The 13,333-nt window shown below is 44.5% G+C and overlaps 1 protein-coding gene and 1 long non-coding RNA gene across 4 annotated transcripts in view; both read left to right on the forward strand.

The window, feature by feature from the left end:
* The window catches only part of LRP8 (LDL receptor related protein 8), a 354,423-nt gene that overhangs the window by 34,627 nt on the left and 306,463 nt on the right, over positions 1–13,333 (forward strand). The window lies entirely within an intron of this gene.
* Positions 1–13,333, forward strand: part of LOC109286639 — a 31,156-nt gene that overhangs the window by 15,485 nt on the left and 2,338 nt on the right. The window lies entirely within an intron of this gene.

Below are 13,333 nucleotides of genomic sequence, written 5' to 3' on the forward strand. Positions count from 1 at the left end.
AATTTGATGCCGATTCAGGGAATCAGTGATTTGACCATAGACACAGCTTTAAATGTTTTTTTCATTTATTCAACCTGATGTGCACTGGAGCATCCTTTTATGTTTTTAATGAAGGGTTTTTATGAGGTAGGGCTATAAAATAGTTGTGTACATGTGTTAATACATCATGTGAAAAGAAAGCACATTTAAATAGTTCTTAGATATTATCAAATATCTGCTTTATAATATCAGACATGAATAAAATGCTTGGGCTTATGTGGATTTTAATACTACTATATACTTCACCAGTAAGGATTGCATTTCAAACCTAATTCATATCTGAGTTCTGATGATTTGCAGAGTTTTTGTTTATGGTATCTTTTATTGAACCAGCTATATAGCTGGGAGAATGTTGGACAAGCTGTGGGGTTTCATAGTTTCTAGGGTCGGAAGGGACCTGAGCAGATCATCTAGTCCGATCCCCTGCCATGGCAGGAAGAGCACTGGGGTCAAATGACCCCAGTAAGGTGGTCATCCAACCTCCTCTTAAAAACCCCCAGGGTGGGAGCCTGCACCACCTCACTTGGAAGCTGGTTCCAGACTCTGGGTCTTTGTCTTTTGTACATTTCCTGGACTATATGGAGTAAAGCAATACTCCACTACTAGTACATCTGATAGTTGGTCTGTAATCACTCTATATGAGCTGTACAGCTGCTAATGTGAGAAAAATATTGTAGCATATACTGGGTAAAATTCTTTTTTCCCTTTGTGCATCCAAATGACACCTTTCTTGCTGCATAAGTGATTTTTAGATATATGGAGTGTAATGACTCTGTTTCTCCTACGTAGTGGTATGTAAGCTGAGCACACTGAGTAAGCTATGCACACATGACCATTTTGGATGTGCGAGTGCATTTGGGTCCTGAAAACATAGCCAGCCATGACTAATGTGTGTTAGGTGGGTGTTCTCTAACACTTTCGAAGTTGACCCCATGGACAGCCGCAAGAGGAAAGTCTGTGGGGTCAAAAGGAAGAAAACAAGGTAGAGTGTGTGGCCTACCAAGATGAAGGCTGTTTTAGAAAGAAGTCCCTGGCTTGCCCTCAATAGGGCAGAAACATCCCCACTGCACTGCTCTCCATCCATTTTATTCAATGGCTGTGAAATATAGTAACTACTCAGGTATTCATGCTACAACATGGGAGACTCCTCTTCCTCCTCTCTTCATTCTCCCCACCTCCTTTTTTCTCAGATTCATGCTTCAGAAATGTAACTGTAGATAATAGTAAGGATAAGTTAGAACATCAAGAGTGCCAAACAAATAGCATGAGCAGTAACAAGAAGCTAAGCAAGAACAAAATTTCTAAGTGCCTCAAATGCCAGAAACGTAAAAAAATAAGATGGATGAACTAGAATGTCTGGTGTTAAATGCCTATTACGTTAAAATCACCGTTTAAGAGACTTGGTGAAAGGATGGTATTCAGTGGAATTCTGTTCTAACATTACAAACTATATAGGAAGGAGAGAGGAGGATATACAGGTAGAGGAGTGGCACTGTATGTTAACAATAATGTAGATCGAGGGTTGGCAACGATTTCGGCAGAGTGACAAAAAACCACGCAACCTCAACTTATAACATGTTGGTGTGCCAGGAGCAGATTGACACAATGGGCCCAATACTTGTTGTGGCTGCACAGTCCTGGCCCCTTCCCTACAGCTCACCCTGAGGCATGTGTGCACCCGCCACCAGCAACAAGTCGGGCTGAGGCTTCATGGATCGAGGTGCAGCATCTTGTAGCTTCCCCACTGCCTGCTATGAGCAGCCCAGGTTCAATGGCTGGCAGCAGGGGCCTGCCCACATCTTGGGCCAATTGTGGCATGCTGGAAAAAATGGCTTCACGTGCCATGCTCTGGTATGTGCACTAGTGGCTGCTTATCCCTGGTGTAAATAGTAATAGCATAAAAATCTTATCTGAAAGAGAAACTACCATAAAATCCCTGTGGGTAGAAATTCCATACTTGAATAAAAAGAAATAGTACTAGGATTATACTGCCGACCACCTGATCAGGAAGGTGATTTTGAAATGCTCAGAGAGATTAGAGAATCTGCTAAAATGGGATGAGCAAAAATAATGGTAGAGTTAAGCTTTCCACATGTAGATTAGATAAATACCTCATCAGGGCAAGATGTAAAATTAAAATTTCTGGGTGTAATTAGTAACTGCTGTCTAGAATATCTCTTCTTGGAACCCACAAAAGGAGAAGCAAATCTAGACCTAATCTTGAATAATACACAGGACCTGATTCAAGAGGTATCTCTTGGTGAGCCTGTCTTTAATAATGACCATAAGATAATCACATTCAACATTTGAGCAGGAGGAAGTAAACCAAAAAGGTCCACCACGCTAATATGCAGCTTTAGTAAGGGAAATTACCCAAAAATGAGGAAGTCAGAAAGAAGTTTAAAGGTGCAATCAAAACTATAAAAAGCCTGCAGTCAGCTTGGAAGCTGTTTAAAAATTAACAGCTTCCAAGAAAGGTATATGTCACAAATCAAAAAGGGTTACCAGACAAACCATTAAAACTCCTACATGGTTCAATATCAAAGTTAAAGAGGCCATTTGAAGAAAAAAGGCATCCTTCAAAAAAAAAATGGAAGACATGCCCAAATGAGAAAAATAGGTACACTCACACACTCTGGAAGGTCAAGTGTTAAAGCGAAATAAGGAAGGCCAAAAATAATTTGAGGAGTGTCTAGCAAAAGATGCTAAAGTTAATAATAAGATCTATTTTTTAAATACATCAAAAGCAAGAAGCCAGCTAGAGACTCAGTGGAACCAATAGAAGACTAGGGTGGAAAAGGTGTACTTGAAGACTGCCACAGGAGGTGGTGGAGGCAGATAATATAGCCAGGTTTAAAAAGGAACTGCATAAAGTTGTGGATGTTAGATCTGTCAATGGTTATTGAACAGAATGGTTGGAAATGTTTCCTCTGGCATTTCTAAGACAATAAATGGTGAGTGCCAGGGAATAGGAGATGGATCATATGGAATAAGGGATAGATCACTCTACAGATATCTGGTTTGAAGCTCTGCCTATATAGCATCCACTTTTACCACTGTTGGAGACAGGATGCTGGGCTAGATGGACAATTGGTCTGACCCAGTATGGCATTTCTTATGTTCTTACATTCAAGTAAACATGGACTTGCCTGGCCAGTAAACAGCATATTGATCATGCTTAGTGTATGCCAAGGGTGTTTGTCCCCAGCCCATGGACTGAATCTTACCCATGAGACCTTGTCATCTAGCCTGCAGACCTCCCCATGGAGCTATGGCTGAGCGAGCAGGGCAGTATTAATTGCTGCTACCCTATTGCCAAATTTCCAAACTCATGGAGAGCCCCATGACTAGATAGCATGGTCCTACATACTAGATGGAGTGCACAGGTTGAAGTCAAGGTGGCGTGGGGCCAAATCTGAGCAGTACTGGGCCAGGCCAAGTTAGCGTGAGGCCAGTCCAAGGACAGAAGGTTGGGCACTGGATGTGTGTGTGGGTATGGTAGGGATGGGGGTGTGTGAGGGTGTGTGGGTGCATGTGTGGGGAGGTATAGATGTGTGTATGGGGTGTGGGTATATGTGTGGATGTGTGTGGGCGTGCGTGGGTATGGTGGGATGTGTAGTTTGGGTGTGTAGCACAGTGTTGTGTGGATAGGTTGGGTGTGCATGTGTGGGGGGTTTCCTTCCCCCACCTGGCTTCCCCCCTGCCCACTTTTTGTGACATGGCTGAGCCCAGCCCCTCTGCAGGGAGGGGGAGGGGGATCAGCGCTACCTGCCTGGCTGGCAGCATGCTGAAAAGGGTGGGAAAGCAGCTGCTGCAGGTGGACAGCAAGAGAAGCCCCTGCGAGAGGGGAGAGCAGGACAAAGAGCTGAGCCTGGCACTGCTGGCTCTCTTGGTCTCTGTCCCACACCTTCCCAACGGGCTGCAACCAAGCCCACACTGGCTTCTGTTGCTGCTTCCATCCTATGTGCCTGTCCAGCGGGGCTGCACCAAGTCGATGTTTGCCCCTGCTGCTGCTCCTGCCCCACCTGCCTGTTCTGTACCTGCCTGATAGGGCTTTGTGAGCAGCCAAGCTCCTTCATGTGCCCTCCCCATCCACACACTCTCCTGCCCAGCCATGCATGAGCAGGACAGAAGCAAGCTGCAGGCAGAACCCACCCCACTCTCCTCAACACTGTTACTTCCCCTCCTTACCTGCTGCCCAGAGCACTGCAGCAGGGACAGGAGGCAGAGTCACTGGAGGCTGGGGAAGTGCAGCAGTTCCCTGGGCAGTAGCCCTGCCTGGAAGCTGTGCCTCCTGGCCGGGGCTGATGACCTCCAGCAGAAGAGGCTGGAAGCACAGCAGGCACAGCCCTAGCTGGGAGCAGGTGAAATTCAGCCCCATACAGAGTGCAGCAGGGGCAGCCACCGGTGGAGTCGGATACAATTAATTGGTGGGTGCCTGCCTGCGGGCCAGATCTGGCCTGCAGGCCGTATTTTTTGCCTACCCCTGCAGTGAACCAGGGGAGATGGGGAGAGAGAGATGTAAGTTGATAAGTTAGAACATTTGAGGATAAAATTGGATAAGTCTGAAAAGATACTAACTGTAGGTAGTTTTGTTATTTTTTCTGACTGTTTTTATACCAGTATTAAATTACTCTGTTTCAATTTGCTGTGTATTTAGGACAACCTGAACATAGTGCATTAGCTATAATGCCCATCCCAGTATAGTTACTTGAGATGTGTACTCCTAACTGGGATAATTCCTGAACTTCACAAGTACTATCTCTGTGATGGCACAAAATCATAGAGATTTAGGCAGGATGGATCCAAGGAGAGCATCCGGGCTATGGTTGTATCCCCCTTTAGCTGCACAGTGAACTCACTGGCTTGGCCAATGCTGGTTCTGCCTGCAGGAGCTGCTTTGGTGTGGCTCTAGGACCCTGGGTGTGAACATCAATGCTTACTCCTCCTTTTCACTTGCTGTTCCCTAAAGAAGAGGGACTGCACTCTAATGTTTGTCTAAGTCTATCCTAAGCATATAGTTAGTCTAATAAAAGGTATCACCCACAATCATTTTAAAGTTTGGTTAAATTTAAAATTCCATTAGAGTTTAATCTGCTCTCAAGAGTAAAGGTGTTAAGTGCCTCTTCCTCTTGCACTGGTTTTGTGGATATTGGACTGCAACATGGAATGGAAAGCAGGCTCTGCAAAGCAAGCATTCCCCCCACTCCCTTTTATGCAGGTGTATAAAAACTAGGGGAGGACCCTGGGTGCACCAAGTCATATCAGCTGTGTTCACTTGTAGTGTCGGCCATCCCAAGCAAAATGAGGCCCTACCTGTTCCTGTGACAGCTCAGCTATATGCTGCTCCTTGCTCAAGGCAAATTGTGAAGTTTTCGTTTAAATTCCGGAGAACAGAAGAAATAAAATACAAAAATGATGCTACATTTCAGGTATTTATTTTAGAGTCTCCAGAAAACAAATTATGCAAACAAGATGTGGCTGTTTTTCCTGAGAAACATCAGGAATATATTGGCTATCCTTTACAGCACTCTTTTATTATGAATATCTCAATTAAGAGCCATGAATATTGCCAGTTAGAAAAATCTTTACTTTCGTAAGTGGAATCATGCAGTGAAAATTGAGGTTTTAGTTTACTTAAGGAAACAAGAAGGACTTCCACTCTGACATTTCTGGAACTATATGTATGTATACATTCATTCCATATTGCCCAGGATTTTTTATTTTTAATATTGTTAGCACTTTGCTATATTTCAGCTGATTTTCAGTGTCAGCCCAGATCTGCCTTTCCTAACACTGCTTTCTATGCAAGTGTGTAGGAACTGGGGAAAAAACTAAGAAAGCTTCTTTCGCAGACCTGAGGAAGGGTACTTTGTGCCCAGAAATTTGTCTAACATCTCTCCTAACTATACAGATATAAAAGATATCACAAAAAACTTGCCACTTGCAAATCAACAGCACTTTTTGTCTTCTGCTGACTTGAAGCTGTGTTGTCTGCTCACCAGTTGTCAGTACCTTCTGTCTATTGGCTGGAGATCTGTATATGAAGTGGAATGCTATGACCTTATCACAGTAGAGTTAAAAGGGTCCTCAGGCCTCATCTAGTCCAGCCTCCTACTTGAATGCAAGAATGCTACTTCTAAATTGTCCCTTACCCATTCTTATCCAACCTTTTTTGTGCCTTTATCAATTTTGTCTCTTATCTCTGGGCCCTCTCTAACTTCTCCACATCCTTCTTGAAATGTGAGACAGAAACCTTGTTTTTATTCTAAGAGGCCTTTTCCTGACTGATAGAAATTGAAACCAGAAGTGATAAAGTTGTAGGGGTATGAGGGCCTGCCAACACGACACACTTAAGTGGACTTTTTTCAGTTAAACACTTCTATTAATTGAAGTTTTATAAGAAGAGACTGGGGGGCACTAAGTGCTGTGCTTAGCAATGACTAATACAGGTCAATTTGAGGGGACTATGCTATTTCATTGCATGTCTGATAGCATTGTGTTATGAGTTACTTTTGGTTTTTACTGTTCCTTTATAAATCAACATTATATTCCATTATAAATCAGTATTATTGTACCCAATCTTGTGTTCTCCTGTCCTGGGCTTTTAAATATAATTTTTGGTGTTGGGGCTACCCTCTGCCCAATCCCGTGCTGGGATCTGTTATGGGGCAACACTGGGTTTCAGCTCAGGACTGACTCCTGCTCCATACCAAGAATTGGGGCCTGAGGACTACCCCTTACCCAGTCCCAATGGCAGGGCAAGGCAAGGCAGCAAATATATCAGTGGCAGGGGAGCCCAGTGTCTCCTGCCTGGTGCATTTTTAAATGTCTTGCCTTGCATCCCACATACAGGCTACAGAGCAAGACTGCAAACTGTTCTAGCCCCATGCCAACAATCAGCTGATTTTTGGTATTAGGATGGGGCAGCCCTGTTAACAATCAGCTAATTGTCAGCATCAGACTGGGCTGAACATTGCACATATTTAATTTAAGGCACCATACAAGCAGGCCACAAAAGTTGTTTTACATTGTATGTGGAACATCTTTGTGTCTGGTTTATTATTTTACGATGCCATGAATTCACTGAACATGTGGCATGTTGTAATTTATGGTGTAATTAACATATTAATCATGCCATTAATATACCAACTGCCAGAGACTTAATAGTGCTCAAATTCCTTAAAGCTACCCAAGCTGACAATGCCTCTTTTTAACAAAATGAATCATTCATATAAGATGAAGGAAACCCAGCATTTAGGATAAATGGGGGAAATTGTTCTTCAGGGTACTTACGATCTTTTTTGCAGTTCAGCATCTTGGCTTCCTCCCCTTAAATAACTCTGGAAGCAGGGTTACATAAGTGTTTAAGCAGGCATTTTTAGGCAGCAATTTGTAATTAAAAACGGTATCTGAATGTGTACATACAAAGAAGCTGTTTTAATATTAATCATGTTAATGGGGCAAAAATAATGCTTCTTTTGGATTAGCTATCATGTGAAACCATTTTAATTTAGGTTATCTATGCAATTAAAGCAGAATAGGCATTGATGTTTGCTTTTAATTCATGCTATCTTGGATATGTTCTTCTCAAGCACCATTTACAGTTATTTTTCCCTAAAAGATTAGAAGAATGATGAATGTACATTTCAGGTATAATGAAACATTCTTAGATTTGTGCTAATATTACAAGGTTTTTATACTTTGTCCTCATCTCAAGCACCTGCATTTACCCTATTCCTCTTATTATTAATACATACCATTGGTATGTTAGGCTGAAAGCCACAGTGTTCCCCAGCCTGCCTTGTGGTTCTGCATAAGCTACAAAGTTTTCCCTAACTTAAAAAGTGTCCTTACAGTTGTATGTGCTCAGTATATGAAAAGGTCAGAAGGTTCTGGACAGTTTAAAGTTGCGACTCTCAGTGATGTGGTGACCTAGTTTTTATTTTTGAGCATGCCCAGTTATTTTAGGTTATATAACTGTTTGGCACGAAAAAAGTGATTGTCACCTCTCTGAGGGGGGTTGAGAATTTGATTGAGTGAGAGCTGTGTGTTTGATAATGACCCATGAGTGAGTGATTGGCTTCTAAAAGTGATGTGATTTGGGGGTTATAAGAGCATTTAGACCCAAGGTTTGGTGTTTAATTATGATTGTGGGTGACTGTAACAAGAGTTCTTCTCTGGGCCGATTTTACGTTTGGCCTGCCCATCTGTTTCTGGGCCAACCACCCGCCTTCCTGCCTGCCATGCCTTGTTAATTAATTAATGATCTTAATTAGGTGGCAGGCTGCCCATTTCCTGCCCCAAAGCCAGGGGGTGCTATCTGCGGCTCCATTCCTCCCCTACACCACAGCCCAAGCCTCACAGATGACATCCATAGTTCTTACTGTCACTGGCCCCACACTGGGCCCCAGACCTCTCCAATCAGGACACCTCTAAGATCCCTCCCTGCCGGTGGCCTACCCCGCCTTCATTCAGGTTGTCTAGCTCCCTGAAACTATTTTCCCCTCTCAGGTGTGGTCCCCCCACGACCTTTGGCTATACAGGCCCTGGCCTCACCTCCAAGGCCAGTCAGAAGCCCCGGGCCCTCCTAGCTCTGGGTGTCCCTCCCGGTGGGCCCCTGGCCCTTTTGACTGGTCTGGTCCTGGCCCCAGCATTGACCAGTTGAGGGTACTCTCTCTATCAGGTCTCTGAGTCTCTAGCCCCACTCTCTCTCTCTGGGGTCTGCTGTCTGGGCCCTACTAGTGGGTGACCCACCCCGTTGTGGGCACTGTTGTTAAGGCACCTCAACCCACCTTTCAGCAGGGTGGTAACTGGCTTGGCATTTCCTGGGGGCTCCCGCGCCACTGAGAGCCCCACCAGGCCACCCACTTCCAGCAGGGTGCAGTTTTAGGTCATGCCCAGGACCAGGAGCCTCCTAGCCATCCCCTACAGCTCCTCCCTTACCTCCAGGATGATACAAGCAGCCTTGCAACCAGGCAGTGTTGCTGCCTGACCTGCCAGCAAGGAACTGATCTGTTTATATAGGCAGCCCAGGATCTAAAATAGCTGCCACAATCAGGCACCTGCTGGCTGTTTGGCTCTGATCTTAAAGTGGCAGGCACAAACAGTGCCCTGCCACGGTGATGCTGAGGGGAGAGAGGGAGAGAGGGAGAGAGAGAGAGAGAGAGAGAGAGAGAGAGAGAGAGAGGGAGAGAGAGTGTGTGTGTGTGTGTGTGTGTGTGTGTGTGTGTGTGTGTGTGTGTGTGTGTGTGTGTGTGTGTGTGTGTGTGTGTGTGTGTGGCTGATTGAATGAGAGATTGCTTGCTGCGAGTGGAGTGGTGAGTTGATGCCAGAAGCTCCTCAGGCTCACAGCTGAGCACCTCAGGAAACATCTCATCTCAGTTTAGTCCTGATCCAGAGGAAACCAGGGCTGTTCCAAAAGATCCAGATTGGCTGATCCAGAGGGAACCAGGGTTGTTCCAAGGATCTGCTATTAGGCCAGGGTAACTTCACCCACCCTTTGAAAGTGTTCAAGGAAACTTGAACAACAGATGTTCTCCAGGGAAATGAGTGACACAGCGAACTTGTTCACCGGCATGGCATGGCATTGGATCAAGAGTTGTAAAGTCGAAACTGATGTCATAAAGTTGAAACAGGGTGTCAATTTATAAACATTGTAAGTGCGAAATGTTGTAACTCAACATGTAAGTCAAGGATTGCCTGTACACAGAAAAACAAACAAGACAGTTACAATATTACAGTTTCAGTTGGGTATTTGGGGAAGTGTAGCTCAAGTTTGATCAGCAAAAGTCAGGTTTAAAAAGCTGTGTCTGGAGTAAGAGAAGGAGGGAAAGAGAAGTAGAGAGGGATTAAACCAAGTCTGAGGTTTAGAAAGTGGGCTTGTTCAAGTTTGATCAGCAAAAGTTATGTTTAGAAAGCTATGCCTGATGCGAGAGAGGAGAGAGAGATTAAATCAAGTCTGAGGTTTAGGAAGTAGGCTTAAATGAGAGAGAGAGAGAAAGAGTTGGGATCTCACCACTCCAAGGCTCCTAGGTGTTTGTTGACACACAGGGTCCTCAGCATGATCAGTGAAGATATTCCAAGCAGAAAAAGAGAAGGTATATTCCCAGTGGAACTGTGCAGCTTTTTGGATCCAAGCATCAGGACAGAGACTTGAGCTTGGGTGGGGGGTTTTATAGGGAAATAACAATAGTTCAAGGGAGAACAATGGATCTGCTTATGCTGGACAGTAGGAACTGATTATTCCTGGCTCTGGGCAGTGTTAATTGGAGGGAGCTCACAGTGCAATCAGGCAGAGACAGTATTTTTGGGTACCTGATGAAGGATTTATCACTAGAATTGGTCTCATAAATGCTGAGCAGGATGTGTATAGGCATGGGTTAATTAATATCTGGAGCAGAGATCCCCCATCATGCAGCATTTCCCTGCTTCTCTGCTCCCAGAGTTCCATGTGGTCCTTGCCTTGGAACTCTGTTCTCCACTCTTGATGCTAATGAAGCTGCCTCCCTTTTTCCCCATCTCTGATATAAATGATACTGTGGGAAAGTTGCTGTAATCTTGTTACCCTTATCCAGAGGGGTTTAGATGCGTTTCTCACTGTATCTTCATTTCCTTTGATAAGCTCTTCTTCTGATCAATTCTGGTTCAGGCAGAGGTAAAGTGCTGGGAGGGAAGGTCCTTTGTGAGTCAGGCTAGGTACTGTGCCAGGGTTTCCCAGGAACGTCCCCTACCCCCAGTCTTCTCTAGCCCAGCTCCCTCAGCCTCTTGTCAGAAGTCGTGTGTCCCAGCCCCCTAACCATTTTCATTGTCCTGTGATGAACTCTCTTAAATTTATCTACATCCTTTCTGTAGTAAGAGGCCCAAAACTAAACACAATACTTCTGATGTGGTCACACCAGTGCTGTACAGATGGGAAGAATTGCATCCCTTGATCTGCTGGCAACACCTACTAATGCAGCCCAGTATACTGTTAGTCTTCTTTGCAAGAAGGGCCCACTGTTGACTCAGTGTAACCCCCAGGTCCTTTTCTGCAGAGCTGCTGCTTAGTTAACTGGTCCTCAGCCTGTAGTTCATGGGATTGTTCTAGCCTAGGTGCAGGATTTTGCACTTCTCCTTATTGAACCTCATGGGATTACTTTAGGCCCAATCCTCCAGTTTGTCGAGGTCTCGATTCAGATCCCATGGGTTTGCGTCCCATTCTTCCAGAGCTGTCTTCACTGCATCAACAGTGTTGCAGTCCATCTCCATTGTTGACTGACCCAGTTCTGGATGGCAATAGAGGGGTGGCTTAAAACGAGCCACCTGTTTTATTTGTTCCCTTAACCACGTAATAACTGATCTACTGAGTATGTTGATTGCAACTATGGATAGATTCTTGGTAAAGCCAATCCAGCCCCCACTTTCTGTTCTTAGATTCTTTCTTCATGGTCATTTCAAGGACCTGGTCTGGAAGCAGCTTGCTGTAAGCCTTTCCAATCAACGAAAACATTGTAGCCATGTGCACCTTTTCATCTTCTCTCAATGTTGTCATTTGCCATTAATGCAAGGCCAGGTATCTTAGATAGTTGACATTTCCATAAGCTGCTAGCATTGGAAGCATTCAACAGCAAGTTGATAAGTACTATTCGAAATTCATTCCACCCAGACAATGGTAATGTCAAAAGAGGATTTCAACATCAGTGATATAAAACAGAAAATATCTGGCCATATCTGATTCACAACAGAGCATTTCTTCAGACATTAAATGTACCAATTCCTAAAGACAGTTGAACTGATGAATCCATGATCTAACACATTTTGGACGACATCAGTGCTGGATGTGTTGGAACCTGTGATGCATATTTTGGTTTTTTGTTTGTTTTTGGTTGTTTATTAATCATGGATTATCAGAGCCCTCCCCCCTTTGTTTACAAGGATGTGGGTACAGCTATTGCTGTCCCCCCCTCCCGCCTTTGCTTTGTTATCCTGAGCAGTCCTAATATGCCAGTGCCCCTCAGTCCCAAGCCACAACCCCCCTAGCCATACTGGTGCCTCTCACTCCCAACCTGCAGACCCCTGCTCCAACCAGCGCTTTTCACTCAACCTACAGCTCCCTGGCCCTGCCAATACCATCTCACTCCCAACCCACAACCCATGTCCATTTTCTGTACTTATATGTACCAACTGTTTCAAGCTGTTAATTGCTTGAGGCATCTTCTGGGGGTAATTATGGATTAACATACTAAGTAAAGTTTCTGTTACTGTTTTGTGGAGGTGCATTCCTCTGTCTGTGTGAAATCTGCCAGTACCCCTTCCACATGAAGCCATTTCTTCTAATCTTCACAAAGGATCTCTTCAGTATATCTATACACAGCTTGATCTGCAGCCAACTAAAGCACTGGCATTTTCTTCAGGTCAGCAACTTTTTGGCACCAATCCATCACATCTATAACATCTTTGCTTGGAAGCTGTGCGTAACGTTTAATGTTGTATATTTCCCACTTCCCAACATTGCTTTCAAGAGAGCAATGATATCCAGAAAATGCCAGGACCCTTCCACAAGATTAAATTGCTCGAAGTCCGTGGGCGGTTAACCAATGTGCTAGTATTCCCTCAGAACTAACCTCCAATCTTTGTTGTTGTGGTTGAGCACATAATTTGCCACTCCCATACATTTTCGGTGATAACTGAGCAGACTACGCTTTTCTGAACTTCAAGTTTTGGTATAACCAAAGTTGTTGCGTCTGAAATAGTTCATTCTTGACTAAATGAAATTGGTTATGCCATAATTATATTTGTATAACGGCTTGTTTTGGAGCCTGTTAACCCATCTTCATTGAAATCTTTTGTTATCCATGACAACAGTACAAGGCTGACATGGAGCAATTTCACTTGGACACAATTGACCATGCTGAATTGATTTCAATGTATCCACTGAAAGTATTGAACTATGGTCAGATTTGTAGCATTCTTGCAGTGCCGATGCTCACGGAGGTAGTTAGGTCAAAGGACGTGGTCATCATGGGTGACCTGAACTTTCCAGACAACTGCTGGGAAGAGCAGTCAGCCAGGTCTAACCACTTACATAGGTTCCTAGCCAAAATGCAGGACCTCCATCTAACCCAGGAGGTGCACAGCCCCACCAGGGGAGACGCCTTGTTGGACCTGGTGCTGGCCACCAGCGATGATCTGGTGAGGGGGCTGAGAGTGCTCAACCACCTGGGCGACAGCAATCATCTCCTGGTGGAATTCACCATCCAGTGCTAGGTGACAAAGGCCTGCAACAAGGCAGCAGCCCTAGATTTCGGGAGGG

This window comes from Gavialis gangeticus, unplaced genomic scaffold (assembly GCF_001723915.1).
Source record: "Gavialis gangeticus isolate Ggan-Ray unplaced genomic scaffold, GavGan_comp1, whole genome shotgun sequence".
NCBI lineage: Eukaryota > Metazoa > Chordata > Crocodylia > Gavialidae > Gavialis > Gavialis gangeticus.